This window comes from Saimiri boliviensis, chromosome 1 (genome assembly GCF_048565385.1).
Source record: "Saimiri boliviensis isolate mSaiBol1 chromosome 1, mSaiBol1.pri, whole genome shotgun sequence".
Classification (NCBI taxonomy): Eukaryota; Metazoa; Chordata; class Mammalia; order Primates; family Cebidae; genus Saimiri; species Saimiri boliviensis.
The window spans coordinates 113749933-113767413 of record NC_133449.1 but is presented as its reverse complement, the minus strand read 5'-3'; the positions used below and the strand labels follow the sequence as shown (position 1 = coordinate 113767413).

General features: G+C 48.5%; 2 pseudogenes; one reads left to right on the top strand and one right to left on the bottom strand.

Annotated features, from left to right (window-relative positions):
* Window positions 1-2500: 2500 nt before the first annotated feature.
* LOC101040229 (ubiquinol-cytochrome c reductase complex assembly factor 6 pseudogene) lies at window positions 2501-2714 on the bottom strand (annotated as a pseudogene).
* A 183-nt stretch (window positions 2715-2897) lies between these two features.
* On the top strand, window positions 2898-3377 carry LOC101041212 (S-phase kinase-associated protein 1 pseudogene; annotated as a pseudogene).
* The last annotated feature ends 14104 nt before the right edge of the window (window positions 3378-17481 follow it).

Genomic DNA, 17481 nt, shown 5'->3' with positions numbered 1-17481 from the left:
AATAGAGTAGTGTTAACTTATACATATTGTTGTACAACAAATCTCTAGAATTTTTTCATCTTGCAATACTGAAACTATATCTGTTAGCACCTTCCATTTCCACCTCCCCCTAGTCCTTGGCAATCACCATTCTTCTTTATGTTTCTGAGTTTGGTTACCTTAGATACCTCATATGTGGAATCATGCAGTATTTGTCCTTTTGTGACTGGCCTATTTAACTGAGCATAATATCCTAAAAATACTTCTTTTATTTTCTTTTTGAAATGGAGTTTTGCTCTGGTTGCCCAGGCTGGAGTGCAATGGTGCCATCTTGGCTCACTACAACCTCTGCCTCCAGAGTTCAAATGATTCTCCTGCTTCAGCTTTCCAAGTAGCTGGGATTACAGGCACCTGCCACCATGCCCAGCTTATTTTTGCATTTTTTAATAGAGATCAGGTTTCACTATGTTGGCCAGGCTGGTCTCGAACTCCTAACCTCAAGTGATGTACCCGCCTTGGCCTACCTGCCAAAGTACTGGGATTATAGGGGGCCACCACACCCAGCCACTATTTGAACTTTTTACAAAGAGGATGTATTTATGTTTTATTTACATAATTTTAAATAATGTTTTTAATGAATTAAAAACTTCTTTTGTAGAGATGGGATCTCATCTGGTCTCCAACTCCTGGCCCCAAGTGATTCCCACACCTAGGCCTCCCAAAATGCTAAGACTACAAGTGTGAACCACGACACCACACCCTAAAATTTTTTTTTTTTTTTTTTTTTTTTTTGAGACAGAGTTTCGCTCTTGTTACCCAGGCTGGAGTGCAATGGCGCGATCTCGGCTGACCGCAACCTCCGCCTCCTGGGTTCAGGCAATTCTCCTGCCTCAGCCTCCTGAGTAGCTGGGATTACAGGCACGCGCCACCATGCTCAGCTAATTTTTTTTGCACCATTAGTAGAGACGGGGTTTCACCATGTTGACCAGGATGGTCTCGATCTCTTGACCTCGTGATCCACCCGCCTCGGCCTCCCAAAGTGCTGGGATTACAGGCTTGAGCCACCGCGCCCGGCACTTTTTTTTTTTTTAAGAGACAGAAGGTGATACCATACAGGTCAGCTATCTAAGGTCAACTCGATAATTATAAAACTAGTTCTGGTCTCAAACACAGATCTCCAAAAATAAAGATAAGATAAAGCTGAATTACCGTTCCCTACTTCTTCAGCCTGTCTTTTTTTTTTTTTTTTTGCTTTAGGTTGTGGAATCAAACTTCAGCCTGTATTTGCCAGGAAAGTGGTTTGCTACTTTAAACTAAGACTGCTTCAGGAGACCTTTGCGCCCACTCCTGTTCTGGAGCTACAACACCACTTCTAGGATTTGACTTTTCTTGGAGCCTGAGCTAACTACCTGGAAGATTTGCACAACGGCCTAGAGATCAGAGTCCTTCAACCATCTGTCAGAATCCTGGGGGGCTTCTATCCCAACTAAGAAGCTGAAAGACTCACAGGATATTTACAAACTGGAAGGGATACTGTAGATCACTTGATACACCTTTGAATATTTCTCAAAAGACATAATTGGAAATCAAGCCCAGGCAAACTACTAGACACATTCACAAAGGATTCACTGAATCACCTTATAACTCAGCAACACACTGTATTTAGAAACAGGGCCGAGCGCGGTTGCTCAAGCCTGTAATCCCAGCACTTTGGGAGGCCGAGGCGGGTGGATCACGAGGTTGAGAGATCGAGACCATCCTGATGAACATTGTGAAACCCCGTCTCTACTAAAAATACAAAAAATTAGCTGGGCATGGTGGCACATGCCTGTCATCCCAGCTACTCAGGAGGCTGAGGCAGGAGAATTGCTTGAACCCAGGAGGCGGAGGTTGCGGTGAGCCGAGATCGCGCCATTGCACTCCAGCCTGGGTAACAAGAGCGAAACTCCGTCTCAAAAAAAAAAAAAAAAAAAAAAAAAGAAAAGAAAAAAACCTGTACTGTTAATATTTTCTCGAAAGGAAAACAAAAACAAAAAAAAACCTGACTGGGCTCAGGCTCATGCCTATAAATCCCAGCTACTTGGGAGGCTGAGGCAAGAGGACCACTTGAGCCCCAGAGGTTGAGGCTGCAGTGAGCTATGATTGTCGCAATGCACTCCAGCCTGAATGACAGAGAAAGACTCTTCTTTTTTTTTTTTTTTGAGACAGAGTTTTGCTCTTGTTACCCAGGCTGGAGTGCAATGGCGCGATCTCGGCTCACTGCAACTTCTGCCTCCTGGGTTCAGGCAATTCTCCTGCCTCAGCCTCCTGAGTAGCTGGGACTACAGGCATGCGCCACCATGCCCAGCTAGTTTTTTGTATTTTCAGTAGAGACGGGGTTTCACCATGTTGACCAGGATGGCCTCGGTCTCTTGACCTCGTGATTCAGCCGTCTCGGCCTCCCAAAGTTCTGGTATTACAGGCATGAGCCACCGCGCCCAGCTTAAGACTTATAATATTTTTTGCATAATTCTTGGCATACTTATTTAAGTTCCTCCTGTTGAGAAACTTGAGGTTTGTGTTTTCTTTCTTTCAGTCCCAAAAGCTGTTTTGAGTTCTCCAAGCTTTGGTGGAATTTCAGGTATTGTCAGGTCTGGTCGGTAGTACCTGTGCACCACTTCCGCCCCCACGCACATGGCCAGGAGGCTGGCTGCCAGCATTTTCACATAGGTGGACATGAGCACGCGCGCGGGCATGGTCAGTGAGCGGGAACTGCAGGAGTGCTGGGCAGCATGCCTAAGGACTGACGGAGTGGGAGACTCTGTCTTGAATAAATGAATGAATGAGGTAGCGGCTTCATCCTCCGACTTTCTATTCCTTCACTGATGCCTCGCAGCTCTCCTCAGCCTCTGGCCAGCATCTCCTTAACACCAAACACCATGCCTTCAATTAACTTGCAGAGTTCTGATGGAGAGATGTTTGAAGTTGATATGGAAATTGCCAAACAATCTGTTACTATCAACACCATGGGAATGGATGATGAAGGAGATGATAACCCAGTTCCTCTACCAAATGTCAATGCGGCAATATTAAAAAAGGTCATCCAGTGGTGCACCCACCACAAGGATGATCCTCCTCCTCCTGAGGATGATGAGAACAAAGAAAAGCGAACAGATGGCATTCCTGTTTGGGACCAAGAATTCCTGAAAGTTGACCAAGGAACGCTTTTTGAACTCATTCTGGCTGCAAACTACTTAGACATCAAAGGTTTGCTTGATGTTCCATGCAAGACTGTTGCCAATATGATCAAGGGGAAAACTCCTGAGGAGATTCGCAAGACCTTCAATATCAAAAATGACTTTACTGAAGAGAAGGAAGCCCAGGTACACAAAGAGAACCAGTGGGGTGAAGAGAAGTGAAATGTGCCTGACACTGCAACACTGTAAGGATTGTTCCAAATACTAGTTGCACCACTCTGTTTATAATTGTTAATATTAGGCAAACAGGCCAGGCGCAGTGGCTCACACCTGTAATCCTAGCACTTTGGGAGGCAGAGGTGGGTGGATCACCTGAGGTTAGGAGTTCAAGACCAGCCTGCCATCATGGTGAAACCCCATCTTAAAAAAAAAAAGCCGGGCGCGGTGGCTCAAGCCTGTTATCCCAGCACTTTGGGAGGCCGAGGCGGGTGGATCACGAGGTCGAGAGATCGAGACCATCCTGGTCAACATGGTGAAACCCCGTCTCTACTAAAAGTGCAAAAAATTAGCTGGGCATGGTGGCACGTGCCTGTAATCCCAGCTACTCAGGAGGCTGAGGCAGGAGAATTGCCTGAACCCAGGAGGCGGAGGTTGCGGTGAGCTGAGATTGCGCCATTGCACTCCAGCCTGGGTAACAAGAGCGAAACTCCGTCTCAAAAAAAAAAAAAAAAAAAAAGATGGGGTTTCACCGTGATGGCCAGGCTGGTCTTGAACTCTTGACCTCAGGTGATCCACCCACCTCTATCTCCCAAAATGCTAGGATTATAGGCGTGAGCCACCACGCCCGGCCTGTTTTTCCTCTTTATGAATATATTGAGCAAGTATTAGTGTGGACTCCTAGGAAGCCAGGGACTCACTATGGGATCCTGAAATTCATATATGTGCATGTGTTTTTGTTTTTCTAAATCAATCAATCTTTTTAAAAAAGTACAATTTCGGCCAGGCGCGGTGGCTCAAGCCTGTAATCCCAGCACTTTGGGAGGCCGAGGCGGGTGGATCAGGAGGTGGAGAGATCGAGACCATCCTGGTCAACATGGTGAAACCCCGTCTCTACTAAAAATACAAAAAACTAGCTGGGCGTGGTGGCGCGTACCTGTAATCCCAGCTACTCAGGAAGCTGAGGCAAGAGAATTGCCTGAGCCCAGGAGGAGGAGGTTGCAGTGAGCCGAGATCGCGCCGTTGCACTCCAGCCTGGGTAACAAGAGCAAAACTCCGTCTCAAAAAAAAAAAAAAAAAAGTACAATTTCACAAACTTTGTTTCATCCATACCTCAAGACCCAGTGAAGTAAGAAACAAGTTACTATTTACCTTTCTTACAGATCATAAAACTGGGGCTTAGAGAGGTTGAGTCACTTGCCCAAGGTCACATACCTAGTCAGTGGCAGAGCAAAGATAGGAACCCAAGCTATCTGACTTCAGGGTCCACATTCCTAGCCACCACACTCTTAGGCTTGTCCAACCCACAGCCCACAGGCCAAAGGTGGCCCAGAAGAACTTTGAATGTGGCCAAAAATAAATTTATGAAGGGTCCTAAAAGGTGATGAGATTGGCCAGGCCTGATGACTCACTCCTGTAATCCCAGCACTTTGGGAGGCCAAGGCAGATGGATCACCTAAGGTCAGGAATTCAAGACCAGCCTGACCAACATTGGAGAAACCTTATCTCTACTAAAAATAAAAAATTAGGCCGGGCGCAGTGGCTCAAGCCTGTAATCCCAGCACTTTGGGAGGCCGAGGCGGGTGGATCATGAGGTCGAGAGATCGAGACCATCCTGGTCAACATGGTGAAACCCCGTCTCTACTAAAAATACAAAAAATTAGCTGGGCGTGGTGGCACGTGCCTGTAATCCCAGCTACTCAGGAGGCTGAGGCAGGAGAATTGCCTGAACCCAGGAGGCGGAGGTTGCGGTGAGCCGAGATCGCGCCATTGCACTCCAGCCTGGGTAACAAGAGCGAAACTCTGTCTCAAAAAATAAAAATAAAAAAATTAAAAAATTAAAAAATTAAAAATTAGCCAGGGGTGACAGTGCATGCTTGTAATCCCAGCTACTTAGTGTAAGGTCTTTTAGGCTGACTGAAGGTGCTGTGGACACCACTTTAACCTCTGTGACCTGCAGGGACACTCCAGATAAGTTCCTGAAAATCTAAAGTAACTGAAAGACTGGTAAAAGAGAAAGAAATGGCCGGGTGCGGTGGCTCAAACCTGTAATCCCAGCACTTTGGGAGGCCAGGGCAGGTGGATCACAAGGTCAAGAGATCGAGACCATCCTGGTCAACATGGTGAAACGCCCTCTCTACTAAAAATACAAAACATTAGATGGGCATGGTGGCGCGTGCCTGTAATCCCAGCTACTCAGGAGGCTGAGGCAGGAGAATTGCCTGAACCCAGGAGGCAGAGGTTGCGGTGAGCGGAGATCGCGCCATTGCACTCCAGCCTGGGTAACAAGAGTGAAACTCTGTCTCAAAAAAAAAAAAAAAAAGAGAAAGAAATTATCAACCCTTGTGAAGTCTACTTAAGTTTGAGACATTCTCTATTGTTCCTTATTCCTGCCCTAATTGATAAGGCAATTGGACTTTGTAACTGACCTTGGTCAATCTTGTGACTCCAACACCCCATGACCCCCTCCCAGCTTGCAAAAAAACTCCCTAAACTGTAACTTTCCACTGCCCACTCCAAACTCATAAAACCAACTCCTATCCCATCGCTCTTTGCTGATGCCATTTTCAACCTCAGCCCACCTACACCCAGGTGAATAAACAGCCATGTTGCTCACACAAAGCCTGTTTGGGGGATCTCTTCATTCAGAGCACACATTTTAACACTTGGGCGGCTGAGACAGGAGACTCCCTTGAGCCTACAAGATTAAGGTTGCAGTGAGCTGAGATTGTGCCACTGCACTCCAGCTTAGGGGACAGAGCATGACAACGTCTCAGGGAAAAAAAAAAGAACCGTGAAATTTTTTTGTGATTTTTTTTTGTTGTTGTTGTTGTTCATCAGCTATCACTAGTGTTGGTGTATTTTATGTATGGCCCAATTTTTCTTCTTCCAGTGTGGCCCAGGAAAGCCAAAAGATTTGGACACCCCGGCTCTAGGCCATAGTTTGGAAACCCCCTGACAAGTACCCTCCAACATCCCAAATGTAATGTTTTTTTTTGTTTTGTTTTGTTTCGTTTTTAAAAGATGGGGTTTCACCATGTTGGTCAGGCTGGTCTTGAACTCCCGACCTCAGGTGATCCACCCACCTTGGCCTCCAAAGTGCTTGGATTACAGGCGTGAGCCACTGCGCTCGGCCAATCCCAAATGTAATGTTTAGTGGACTTTTCATGATCAGATGTTTTCCACACCTCAAGAAGTGCATAGTCTGACAGGGTGTTACAAGTTAGTGAGATAGGTTCAGAAAATATTGTTCTGTGTGTGGTGTTTTCCAGGAAAGTTTACATTTAAATTCTTAGATTCTTTCCTCAGTGGGCACTTTTGTCCTAAGACTATGTAGAAAACTTCTGGTGTTTGTTTGTTTTGAAATGGAGTTTCCCTCTTGTTGCCCAGGCTGGAATACAGTGGGGCAATTTCAGGTCACTGCAACCTCTGCCTCTCATGTTCAAGCAATTCTCCTGCCTCAGCCTCCAGAGTAACTCAGATTACAGGCGCCTGCCACCATGCCTGGCTAATTTTTGTATGTACTAATTTTAGTGCAGATGATGTTTCACCATGTTGGCCAGGCTAGTCTTGAACTACCGACCTCAGGTGATCCACCAGTCTGGGCCTCCCAAAGTGCTGGTGCTGGGATTACAGACATGAGCCACTGCACCTGGTCCCCTTATTTTATTTTTATTTTTATTTTTTTTATTTATTTTTTTTTTTTTTATTTATTTTTTTGAGACGGAGTTTCACTCTTGTTACCCAGGCTGGAGTGCAATGGCGCGATCTCGGCTCACCGCAACCTCCGCCTCCTGGGTTCAGGCAATTCTCCTGCCTCAGCCTCCTGAGTAGCTGGGATTACAGGCACGCGCCACCACGCCCAGCTAATTTTTTTTGTATTTTTAGTAGAGACGGGGTTTCACCATGTTGACCAGGATGGTCTCGATCTCTCGACCTTGTGATCCACCCGCCTCCCAAAGTGCTGGGATTACAGGCTTGAGCCACCGCGCCCGGCCTTTTATTTTTATTTTTATTTTTTTGAGACGGGGTTTCGCTCTTGTTACCCAGGCTGGAGTGCCATGGCGCAATCTCGGCTCACCGCAACCTCCGCCTCCTGGGTTCAGGCAATTCTCCTGCCTCAGCCTCCTGCGTAGCTGGGATCACAGGCACGCACCACCATGCCCAGCTAATTTTTTGTATTTTTAGTAGAGACAGGGTTTCACCATGTTGACCAGGATGGTCTCGATCTCTCGACCTCGTGATCCACCCGCCTCGGCCTCCCAAAGTGCTGGGATTACAGGCTTGAGCCACCGCGCCCGGCTCTTTTTTTTTTTTTTGAGACGGAGTTTTGCTCTTGTTACCCAGGCTGGAGTGCAATGGCGCGATCTCGGCTCACCACAACCTCCGCCTCCTGGGTTCAGGCAATTCTCCTGCCTCAGCCTCCTGAGTAGCTGGCATTACAGGCACGTGCCACCATGCCCAGCTAATTTTTTTGTATTTTTAGTAGAGATGGGGTTTCACCATGTTGACCAGGATGGTCTCGATCTCTTGACCTCGTGATCCACCCGCCTCGGCCTCCCAAAGTGCTGGGATTACAGGCTTGAGCCACCGCGCCCAGCCTGGGATTCCTCCTTGAAGCAGTCCTCAGACCAACTGATCTTCATTGGAATGGTTTTCCCACACAGCTGTTGGCTCTGGTGGGGGCAAGAGTTGGGGCCTTGGAGCTGGAGCATCAGGTACTTATGAGCCACAACCCCCAGCTCTGCAGCCACCACCTCTACCATTAGGAGAGAACCCTAATTCGTTCAACAAATGCTCATTGATTAAACATCGCTGTGACCTGGACCATAGCTGTGAAGCTCTGAACTGTATAGGCAGACTAGCAGGGAAGACAGGTGGCGATCAAAGACTTGCAAGTATGGTAAATGAATAAAAGGGGAAGCACAGGGGGCTTTGGAATGTCTGCAGCTCAGTCTAGGGATTCAAGCACTTCCCTAAGGAAATGAAAGGAGTAGGCGTTATGTAGGAAGAGTGGGGTGGGAGGGGTGGGCCCGTGGGTGGGGCAGGGGAGGGGAGGGAGTTACATTCCAGCAAAGAGCTAGGCCTTCCAGAGATGATACTAGCATTTTTGGGCATCTGTGAGGAGCTGAAAGACCAGGAAGGCTGGAACCCAGAGAGGTAGCCAGAAGCCCATCTAGGGCTGCTGCCGTCAGCCGTTTATCCTAAGAAGCTCTGGGAAGCCTTTGAGGGGTTGGGTGGAGCAGCTGACAGGTTTATATTTACTTTTTTTTTTTAAGGTCACACTGGCTGAGATGTGGAGGAAGGGCTGGGAGACTAACCAGGGGGCTGGGAGACTAACCAGGAAACTACTGTTTAGAGACCCCTGGAGATAGTGTGGTAGGAATGGGGAGAACTGGGGCCACAAGAGATGTGGGAAGTGAAATTGTTGGACTTTGGTAACTGATGGAGTATGAAAGGTAAGAGAAAAGAAATCAAGGGGCCGGGTGCTGTGGTTCATGCCTATAATCCCAGCATTTTGTGAGGCTGAGGCAGGCAGATCACCTGAGGTCAGAAACTCAAGACCAGTATGGCCAACATGATGAAACCCCATCTCTACAAAATTACAAAAATTAACCAGGCATGGTGGCACATGCCTATGGTCCCAGCTACTAGGGAAGCTGAGGCGGGAGGCTCAATTGAACCCAGGAGGCAGAGTTTTAGTGACCCAAGATCTCACCACTGCACTCCAGCCTGGGCAACAGAGAGAGACTCTGTCTCAAAAAAAAAAAAAAAAAAAAAAAAAAAAAAATTGTCTGCTCCTGGGTGCCTTTCTCCGGATGAGACAAGGAGAACTGGGGAAGTTTGGAAGAAAAGATGGTGACTTTAGTGCAAGGGTTGGAGGTAGTTGTGATTCACCCAAGTGGAGATGTCCAGTGACCTCCCAAGGAGCTAACGCTCTGGGGGACTCTGGAAACAGGGGATGCGGTTATTGACAGGCCAGGCTGGTAGAGCTGCTCCCCTTCAGGAGTTTGCAGATAGCAGAAGCCAGGGCCTGAAAAGTGTCCTGCTGGAGCTCAAGGTTAAGTGTGGAAGAGCCTCAGGCAAAGAGGAATGGAAGAGCAGCCCAGCCCAAGAGGCCTGAGGGCTACTGGAGGCTAAGAGAACTGAGAGGCTCAGTGTTTTTGAGCAGTCAAGCAAGGAGAGGATTGACAAGGTCCTCGGGCTGTGTGACAACTCAGCTTGGCCGCAGTGACCTTAGAGAAAGTCCTTTCCGTGGAATGAGGGGGACCAAAGCCAGATGGAAGTGGCCTGTGAGTCTGGGAAAGGGGAGCAGAGCTATAGCTGGAGGAGAGGGTTTTTTATTTTTTTAAGATGAAGAGATTAGCACGAATTTAAATGCTAATGAAGCTCTTTGGGAAAGAAGTTATCTCTTGTCTGTGATCTGGGTGTAGCCCAGCTTTTTTTTTTTTTTTTTTTTTTGAGACGGAGTTTCGCTCTTGTTACCCAGGCTGGAGTGCAATGGCGCGATCTCGGCTCACCGCAACCTCCGCCTCCTGGGCTCAGGCAATTCTCCTGCCTCAGCCTCCTAAGTAGCTGGGATTACAGGCACGCACCACCATGCCCAGCTAACTTTTTGTATTTTTAGTAGAGACGGGGTTTCACCTTGTTGACCAGGATGGTCTCGATCTCTCGACCTCGTGATCCACCCGCCTCGGCCTCCCAAAGTGCTGGGATTACAGGCTTGAGCCACCGCGCCCGGCCTAGTAGCCCAGCTTTTGATAGTTGAAGGGACAAGGTCTCCTTTTGGATACCTATGAGAAGGAAGAAATACTTGGACTTTGATCATCTTCCCAGCTCTCCTCCTCTAGATTCTCCCCTGTGGCAGAAGGCTTCCTGGGTGACACACTTTTGGAGCAGCACCGGGACTCTTCCTTCTCCCCGCTGCTGACTTCTGGAAGAATGAAGGGCTGCAGTGCTCCACCTCCATCCCCAACCCCCACCGAAGCCTCCCCAGTCCCCACTCTTCCCCTCCCCTGGGGCACAGGGTCTCCACAAACCTCCCCCCAGCTCAGTGAGCTTTGCATTTGTACACAGGGGCATGGAGTTTGTGCTGCAGCAGCTTCTGGTAGAGAGAACGTGTCCGCATAGTACTCCCTCTGATACTGACGGCTGACTTAGAGGCTGCATGGAGAAGCAGCTGAGGATGGCCATGTCTACTCTGGGTGTCAGGGAAACTGGAAACTGGGATTCCCGGGATCCCTTGTCGACTCTGCCTCCCAACCAGCACAGAATTGTTAGTAGACATGGGCCTAACCACTCCTCCCAGGATCACAGCTCTTTCCCACACCTTCTTCCTGGAACCTAGGGCTCCCCCGACCTTCACCTCCAAGTTCTCTCCAACTGCAACATTGGTCTCTCCCTTGTTAACCCAAAACTATCTGACACAGGTCTCAATCAATTTAGAAAGTTTATTTTGCCAAGGTTAAGGATGCACCCATGACACAGCCTCAGGAGATCCTGGCAACATGTGCTCAAGGTGCCTGGGGCATAGCTTGTTTTTTTTGTTTGTTTGTTTTTTTTGTTTTTTGAGATGGAGTTTCACTCTTGTTACCCAGGCTGGAGTGCAATGGCGCAATCTGGCTCACCGCAGCCTCCGCCTCCTGGGTTCAGGCAATTCTCCTGCCTCAGCCTCCTGAGTAGCTGGGATTACAAGCACGCTCCACCACGCCCAGCTAATGTTTTGTATTTTTAGTAGAGACGGGGTTTCACCACGTTGACCAGGATGGTCTCGATCTCTCGACCTCGTGATCCACCCGCCTCGGCCTCCCAAAGTGCTGGGATTACAGGCTTGCGTCACCTCGCCTGGCACGTTTTCTCTTTTTTTTTTTAAAGACAGTGTTTCACTATGTTGGTCAGGCTGGTCTTGAACTCCCGACCTCAGGTGATCCACCCACCTTGACCTCCAAAGTGCTTGGATTATAGGCATGAGCCACCACGCCCAGCCTACAGCTTGGTTTTATACATTTTAGGGAGACATAAGGCCTCAATCAATATGTGTAAGATGTACTTTGGTGGCCAGGCGCGGTGGCTCAAGCCTGTAATCCCAGCACTTTGGGAGGCTGAGGCGGGTGGATCACGAGGTCGAGAGATCGAGACCAGCCTGGTCGACATGGTGAAACCCCGTCTCTACTAAAAATACAAAAAATTAGCTGGGCATGGTGGCACATGCCTGTAATCCCAGCTACTCAGGAGGCTGAGGCAGGAGAATTGCCTGAACCCAAGAGGCGGAGGTTGCGGTGAGCCGAGATCGCGCCATTGCACTCCAGCCTGGGTAACAAGAGTGAAACTCCGTCTTAAAAAAATAAAATAAAATAAATAAATAAATAAATAAATAAAAGAAAAAAAAAGAAAAGAAAAGAGGCAGCAGCAAAGCAGAGGAAGCAGGAGTGAACCGAGAGTTTAGTGACCAACATGAGCCTCCGCAACAAGCCCAAGAGTGCTTCTTTAGCTTCTGCAGCTCCTCTGGAGTCAAGACCAGCCTGGGCAACATAGCAAGAATTCATTTCTGTGAAAAAAAAATTTAAAAAACCAGGCACCAACTGGTGGTGCCTGCCTGTTGTTCTAGCTACTCTGGAGGTTCAAGCAATTCTCCTGCCTCAGCTCCCTGAGTAGCTGGGATTACAGGTGCCCATCACCATGCCTGGCTAATTTTTTGTATTTTTAGTAGAGATGGGGTTTCTCCATGTTGGTCAGGCTGGTCTCAAACTCCCGACCTCAGGTGATCCACCCACCTCAGCCTCCCAAAGTGCTGGGATTACAGGTGTGAGCCACTTCAACTGGCTGACATCTGTCTTTTGAGATTTTTTTTCCCCAGATTTTCTCACAACCAGCTGATCCTGCCCCCACATGTGACTCACAACTCAAGACAGTCCTGTGGCCCCACCTGGAGGCAAACTCGGTGCAGGAGGACCATTATCCATATCTCTGATTTCATTTCCAACCCGTTCCCTGTCCCCTGCCCACCAAATTGTCCATAAAAAGCCTAGCCTTGGCTGGGCGCAGTGGCTCATAACTGTAATCCCTGCACTTTGGGAGACTGAGGCAGGCGGATGACCTGAGGTCAAGAGTTCAAGAGCAGCCTGGCCAACTTGGTGAAACTCTGTCTCTACAAAAATAAAAATAAGGCTGGGCGCGGTGGCTCAAGCCTGTAATCCCAGCACTTTGGGAGGCGGAGGCGGGTGGATCACGAGGTTGAGAGATCGAGACCATCCTGGTCAACATGGTGAAACCCCGTCTCTACTAAAAATACAAAAAAACTAGCTGGGCGTGGTGGCGCGTGCCTGTAATCCCAGCTACTTAGGAGGCTGAGGCAGGAGAATTGCCTGAGCCCAGGAGGCGGAGGTTGCGGTGAGCCGAGATCGCGCCATTGCACTCCAGCCTGGGTAACAAGAGCGAAACTCCATCTCAAAAAAAAAAAAAATAAATAAAATAATAAAAAAAAAATAAAATAAATAAAAATAAAACTCTACTGCAAGATCACAGTCTTGGTGAACTGGTTTTGTTTGTGCAGCAGGCAGGAAGAACCCACAAGGCAATTACGCTTTTGCTTGTGACTTTCCCATATAGACGAAGTCTTTCTGTCTCTCTAAGTCTCAGAATCTTCCTTTTCTTAAATTTTTATTTATTATTATTATTTTTTATAGAGACAGGGTTTCACCGTGTTAGCCAGGACGGTCTCGATCTCCTGACCTCATGATCCACCGGCCTCAGCCTCTCAAAGTGCTGGGATTACAGGCGTGAGCCACCAGGCCCAGCCAGTCTCAGAATCTTTCTGTAAAATGGAAGAATTGGCTATGATGATCTCTAAATCCTTTCCACTTGGAACTGGTCTGAGTCCCACAGCAGCCCCTGGTCCACACTGTACTCCAAATGAGAGTTCTCAGGGAGAGTAACCCAGGAAAGGTGAGGTGGAAAGAGGGGAGGTAGCCAGGCCCTTCTGCATGCCTTCCTCTCTGCCTCCATTGCCATCCAATATTCCTAAGAGGTAGAGGCCAGGGTCTACCTGCCCTGGATAGGGGACCCTGGGGAAGTGCTACTTGTCCCTCATTTCCACCACCTGAGCGTCCCAACACCTTGATCCCATTCAGGTTCAAGACTGTGCTGTCCCTAGTTCAAGGCTACCCCAGCACAGAAAGCACCCAGTTGAAAACTGGCCCCGAGGATGCTTCCAGGGAAGCTAGAATAAAGTGTCTCGAGTACTACAGTCTGGGTTCAGGAGTGCACTCCTAATTAGACAGACATAGTATCGTGTGTCTATAGTCCCAGCTACTCGGGAGGTTGGGGCAGGAGGATTCCTTGAGCCCAGGAGTTTTGAGGCTGCAGTGAGCTATGATGGCACTACTCTACTCCGGCCTGCGCAACAGAGATCCTGTCTCAAAAATAAAAAGGGTTGGTGGGGGGGGTGGTGCGCAATAGAGATCCTGTCTCAAAAATAAAAAGGGTGCAGTGTCTCATACCTGTAATCCCAGCACCCAGCACTTTGGGAGGTGGAGGCAAGAAGATTGCTTGAGCTCAGGAATTCCAGACCAGCCTGGTCAACATAGCAAGACCCCAGCTCTACAAAAAAATTGAAAATAAATTAGTAAATAATAAATAAAAGTGTCAGCCTCCTGAGGTTCATATTCCAGCTCTACCCTAGGTAACCTCACACTAGGACACCGCCTCTCTGAGCTTCAGTTCTTTCATCTGTGAAATGACATGAGAGCAGTACACAGGGTAGAGGATCTTCATGAGGGTTACATAAGATAAAGTATGTCAGCTGGGCGCGGTGGCTCAAGCCTGTAATCCCAGCACTTTGGGAAGCTGAGGCGGGTAGATCACAAGGTCAAGAGATCGAGACTATCCTGGTCAACATGGTGAAACCCCGTCTCTACTAAAAATACAGAACATTTGCAGGGCGTGGTGGTGCATGCCTGTAATCCCAGCTACTCAGGAGGCTGAGACGGGAGAATTGCCTGAACCCAGGAGGCGGAGGTTGTGGTGAGCCAAGATCGTGCCATTGCACTCCAGCCTGGGTAACAAGAGAGAAACTCCGTCTCAAAAAAAAAAAAAAAAAAAGATAAAGTATGTAAAATACTCTATGTCTAGCGTAGAGGGAGTTTTTGTTGTTGTCATTGTTGTTTTGAGATGAAGTCTCACTCTGACACCCAGGCCGTAGTGCAGTGGCATGATCTCAGCTCACTGCAACTCCACCTCCGGGTTCAAGTGATTCTCCCGCCTCAGCCTCCTGAGTAGCTGGGATTACAGGTGCATGCCACCACACCTGGCTAATTTTTGTATTTTTAGTAGAAACGGGGTTTCACCATGTTGGCCAGGCTGGTCTTGAACTCCTGACCTCAGATGATCTGCCTGCCTTGGCCTCCCAAAGTGTTGAGATTACAGGTGTGAGCCACCACGCCTGCACCATAGAGAAAGTTTATTGAATTACTCATTCAACAAAAAGTTGTTAGTACTTCCTATGTGCCAAGTATTGGAAATTACAGCAGTAAAACTGCATTAATTGAGCTTGCCTTTAAACGAGGAGTTCGTAGTGGGGAATGAACAAGAATGAATAAATAATGCCAGGTAGTAAAATTGCTACAAAAACATGATGAAGGGGCCGGGCGAGGTGGCTCATGCCTGTAATCCCAGCACTTTGGGAGGCCGAGGAAGGAGGATCACAAGATCAGGAGATTGAGGCCATCCTGGCTAGCAAGGTGAAACCCTGTCTCTATTACAAATATAAAAAATTAGTCCAGGTGCGGTGGCTCAAGCCTGTAATCCCAGCACTTTGGGAGGCCGAGGCAGGTGGATCACGAGGTCAAGAGATCGAGACCATCCTGGTCAATATGGTGAAACCCCGTCTCTACTAAAAATACTAAAAATTAGCTGGGCATGGTGGCGTGTGCCTGTAATCCCAGCTACTCAGGAGGCTGAGGCAGGAGACTTGCCTGAACCCAGGAGGCGGAGGTTGCGGTGAGCCAAGATCGCGCCATTGCACTCCAGCCTGGGTAACAAGAGTGAAACTCCGTCTCAAAAAAAAAAAAAAAATTAGCCAGGTGTGGTGGCATGCACCTGTAGTCCCAGCTACTTGGGAGGCTGAGGCAGGAGAATCACTTAAACCCAGGAGGCGGAGGTTGCGGTGAGCCGAGATCGTGCCACTGCACTCCAGCCTGGGAGACAGAGTGAGACTCCAACTCAAAAAAAGAAACATGATGCAGGAGAAAAGGTGCTGGAGTAACAGAAAGAAGTGAGAGGGCAGGGGAGGTGGACAGCAGTCCCCTCTGATAGAGAATTTCAGCAGAGACCTGAAGGAAGTGAGAAAACAGGCCATGCAGATATCTGGTGGCAGCGGGTTCAAGCAGGGGACCAGAAAGTGCCAAGGCCCCGAGGGCGAAGTTTGGCAAGCCTGCAGGGGGCGCTGGAGGAGGAGACAGGTGGCATATGTAGTCAGGGAGAAGCTAGAATATGTGGGGCCCTGTAGGCCATGTGAGAACACAGACTTTCATCTTAGTAAGAGGAGCCATAGAAGCCGGGTGTGGTGGCATGCACTTGTAGTTCCAGCTAGTCAGGAGGCTGAGGCAGGAGGATTGCTTGAGCCCAGGAGTTCAAGTCCAGCCTGGACAACATAGCAAAATCCTGTCTATTTAAAAAAAAAAAGAAAAAAGAAAAAATATCCTTCCTGTAGGAGATAGCTAAGAAAAAAGAGAGAGAGAGAAGACATAGAGGGTTTTGTATTCAGGACAATATGGCATGATCTTTTTTTTTTTTTTTTTTTTTTTTGAGACGGAGTTTCGCTCTTGTTACCCAGGCTGGAGTGCAATGGCGCGATCTCGGCTCACCGCAACCTCCACCTCCTGGGTTCAGGCAATTCTCCTGCCTCAGCCTCCTGAGTAGCTGGGATTACAGGCACGCACCACCACGCCCAGCAGTTTTTTGTATTTTTAGTAGAGACGGGGTTTCACCATGTTGACCAGGATGGTCGTGATCCACCTGCCTCAGCCTCCCAAAGTGCTGGGATTACAGGCTTGAGCCATCGCGCCCGGCCTCTTTTTTTTTTTTGAGATGGAGTCTTGCTCTGTCACCAGGCTAGAGTGCAGTAATGTGATCTCAGCTCACTGCAGCCTCCACCTCCTGGGTTCAAGTGATTATCCTGCCTTAGCCTCCTGAGTAGCTGGGACTACAGGTGTGCGCCACCATGCCCAGTAAATTTTTGTATTTTTAGTAGAGATAAGGTTTCACCATATTAGCCAGGATGGTCTTGATCTCTTTACCTCATGATTCACCCACCTCAGCCTCCCAAAGATTACAGGCACGAGCCACAGCACCTGGTCCTTGATCTTCGTTTTTATTTTATTTTATTTTATTTATTTATTTTTTTTGAGACGGAGTTTCACCCTTGTTACCCAGGCTGGAGTGCAATGGCACGATCTCGGCTCACCGCAACCTCCGCCTCCCGGGTTCAGGCAATTCTCCTGCCTCAGCCTCCTGAGTAGCTGGGATTACAGGCACGCACCACCATGCCCAGCTAATTTTTTTGTATTTTTAGTAGAGACGGGGTTTCACCATGTTGACCAGGATGGTCTCGATCTCTTGACCTTGTGATCCACCCGCCTCGGCCTCCCAAAGTGCTGGGATTACAGGCTTGAGCCACCGCGCCCGGCCCTATTTTATTTTATTTTATTTTATTTTATTTTATTTTATTTTTTGAGACAGAGTTTCGCTCCTGTTACCCAGGCTGGAGTGCAATGGCGCGATCTCGGCTCACCGCAACCTCTGCCTCCTGGGTTCAGGCAATTCTCCTACCTCAGCCTCCTGAGTAGCTGGGATTACAGGCACACGCCACCATACCCAGCTAATTTTTAGTATTTTTAGTAGAGACGGGGTTTCACCATGTTGACCAGGATGGTCTCGATCTATTGACCTCGTGATCCACCGGCCTCGGCCTCCCAAAGTGCTGGGATTACAGGCTTGAGCCACCGCGCCCGGCCTGATCTTTGTTTTAAAAGGCTGCTGCAGCCAGGTGTGGTGGCTCATGCCTATAATCCCAGCACTTTGGGAGGCTGAGGAGGGTGGATCCCTTAAGCTC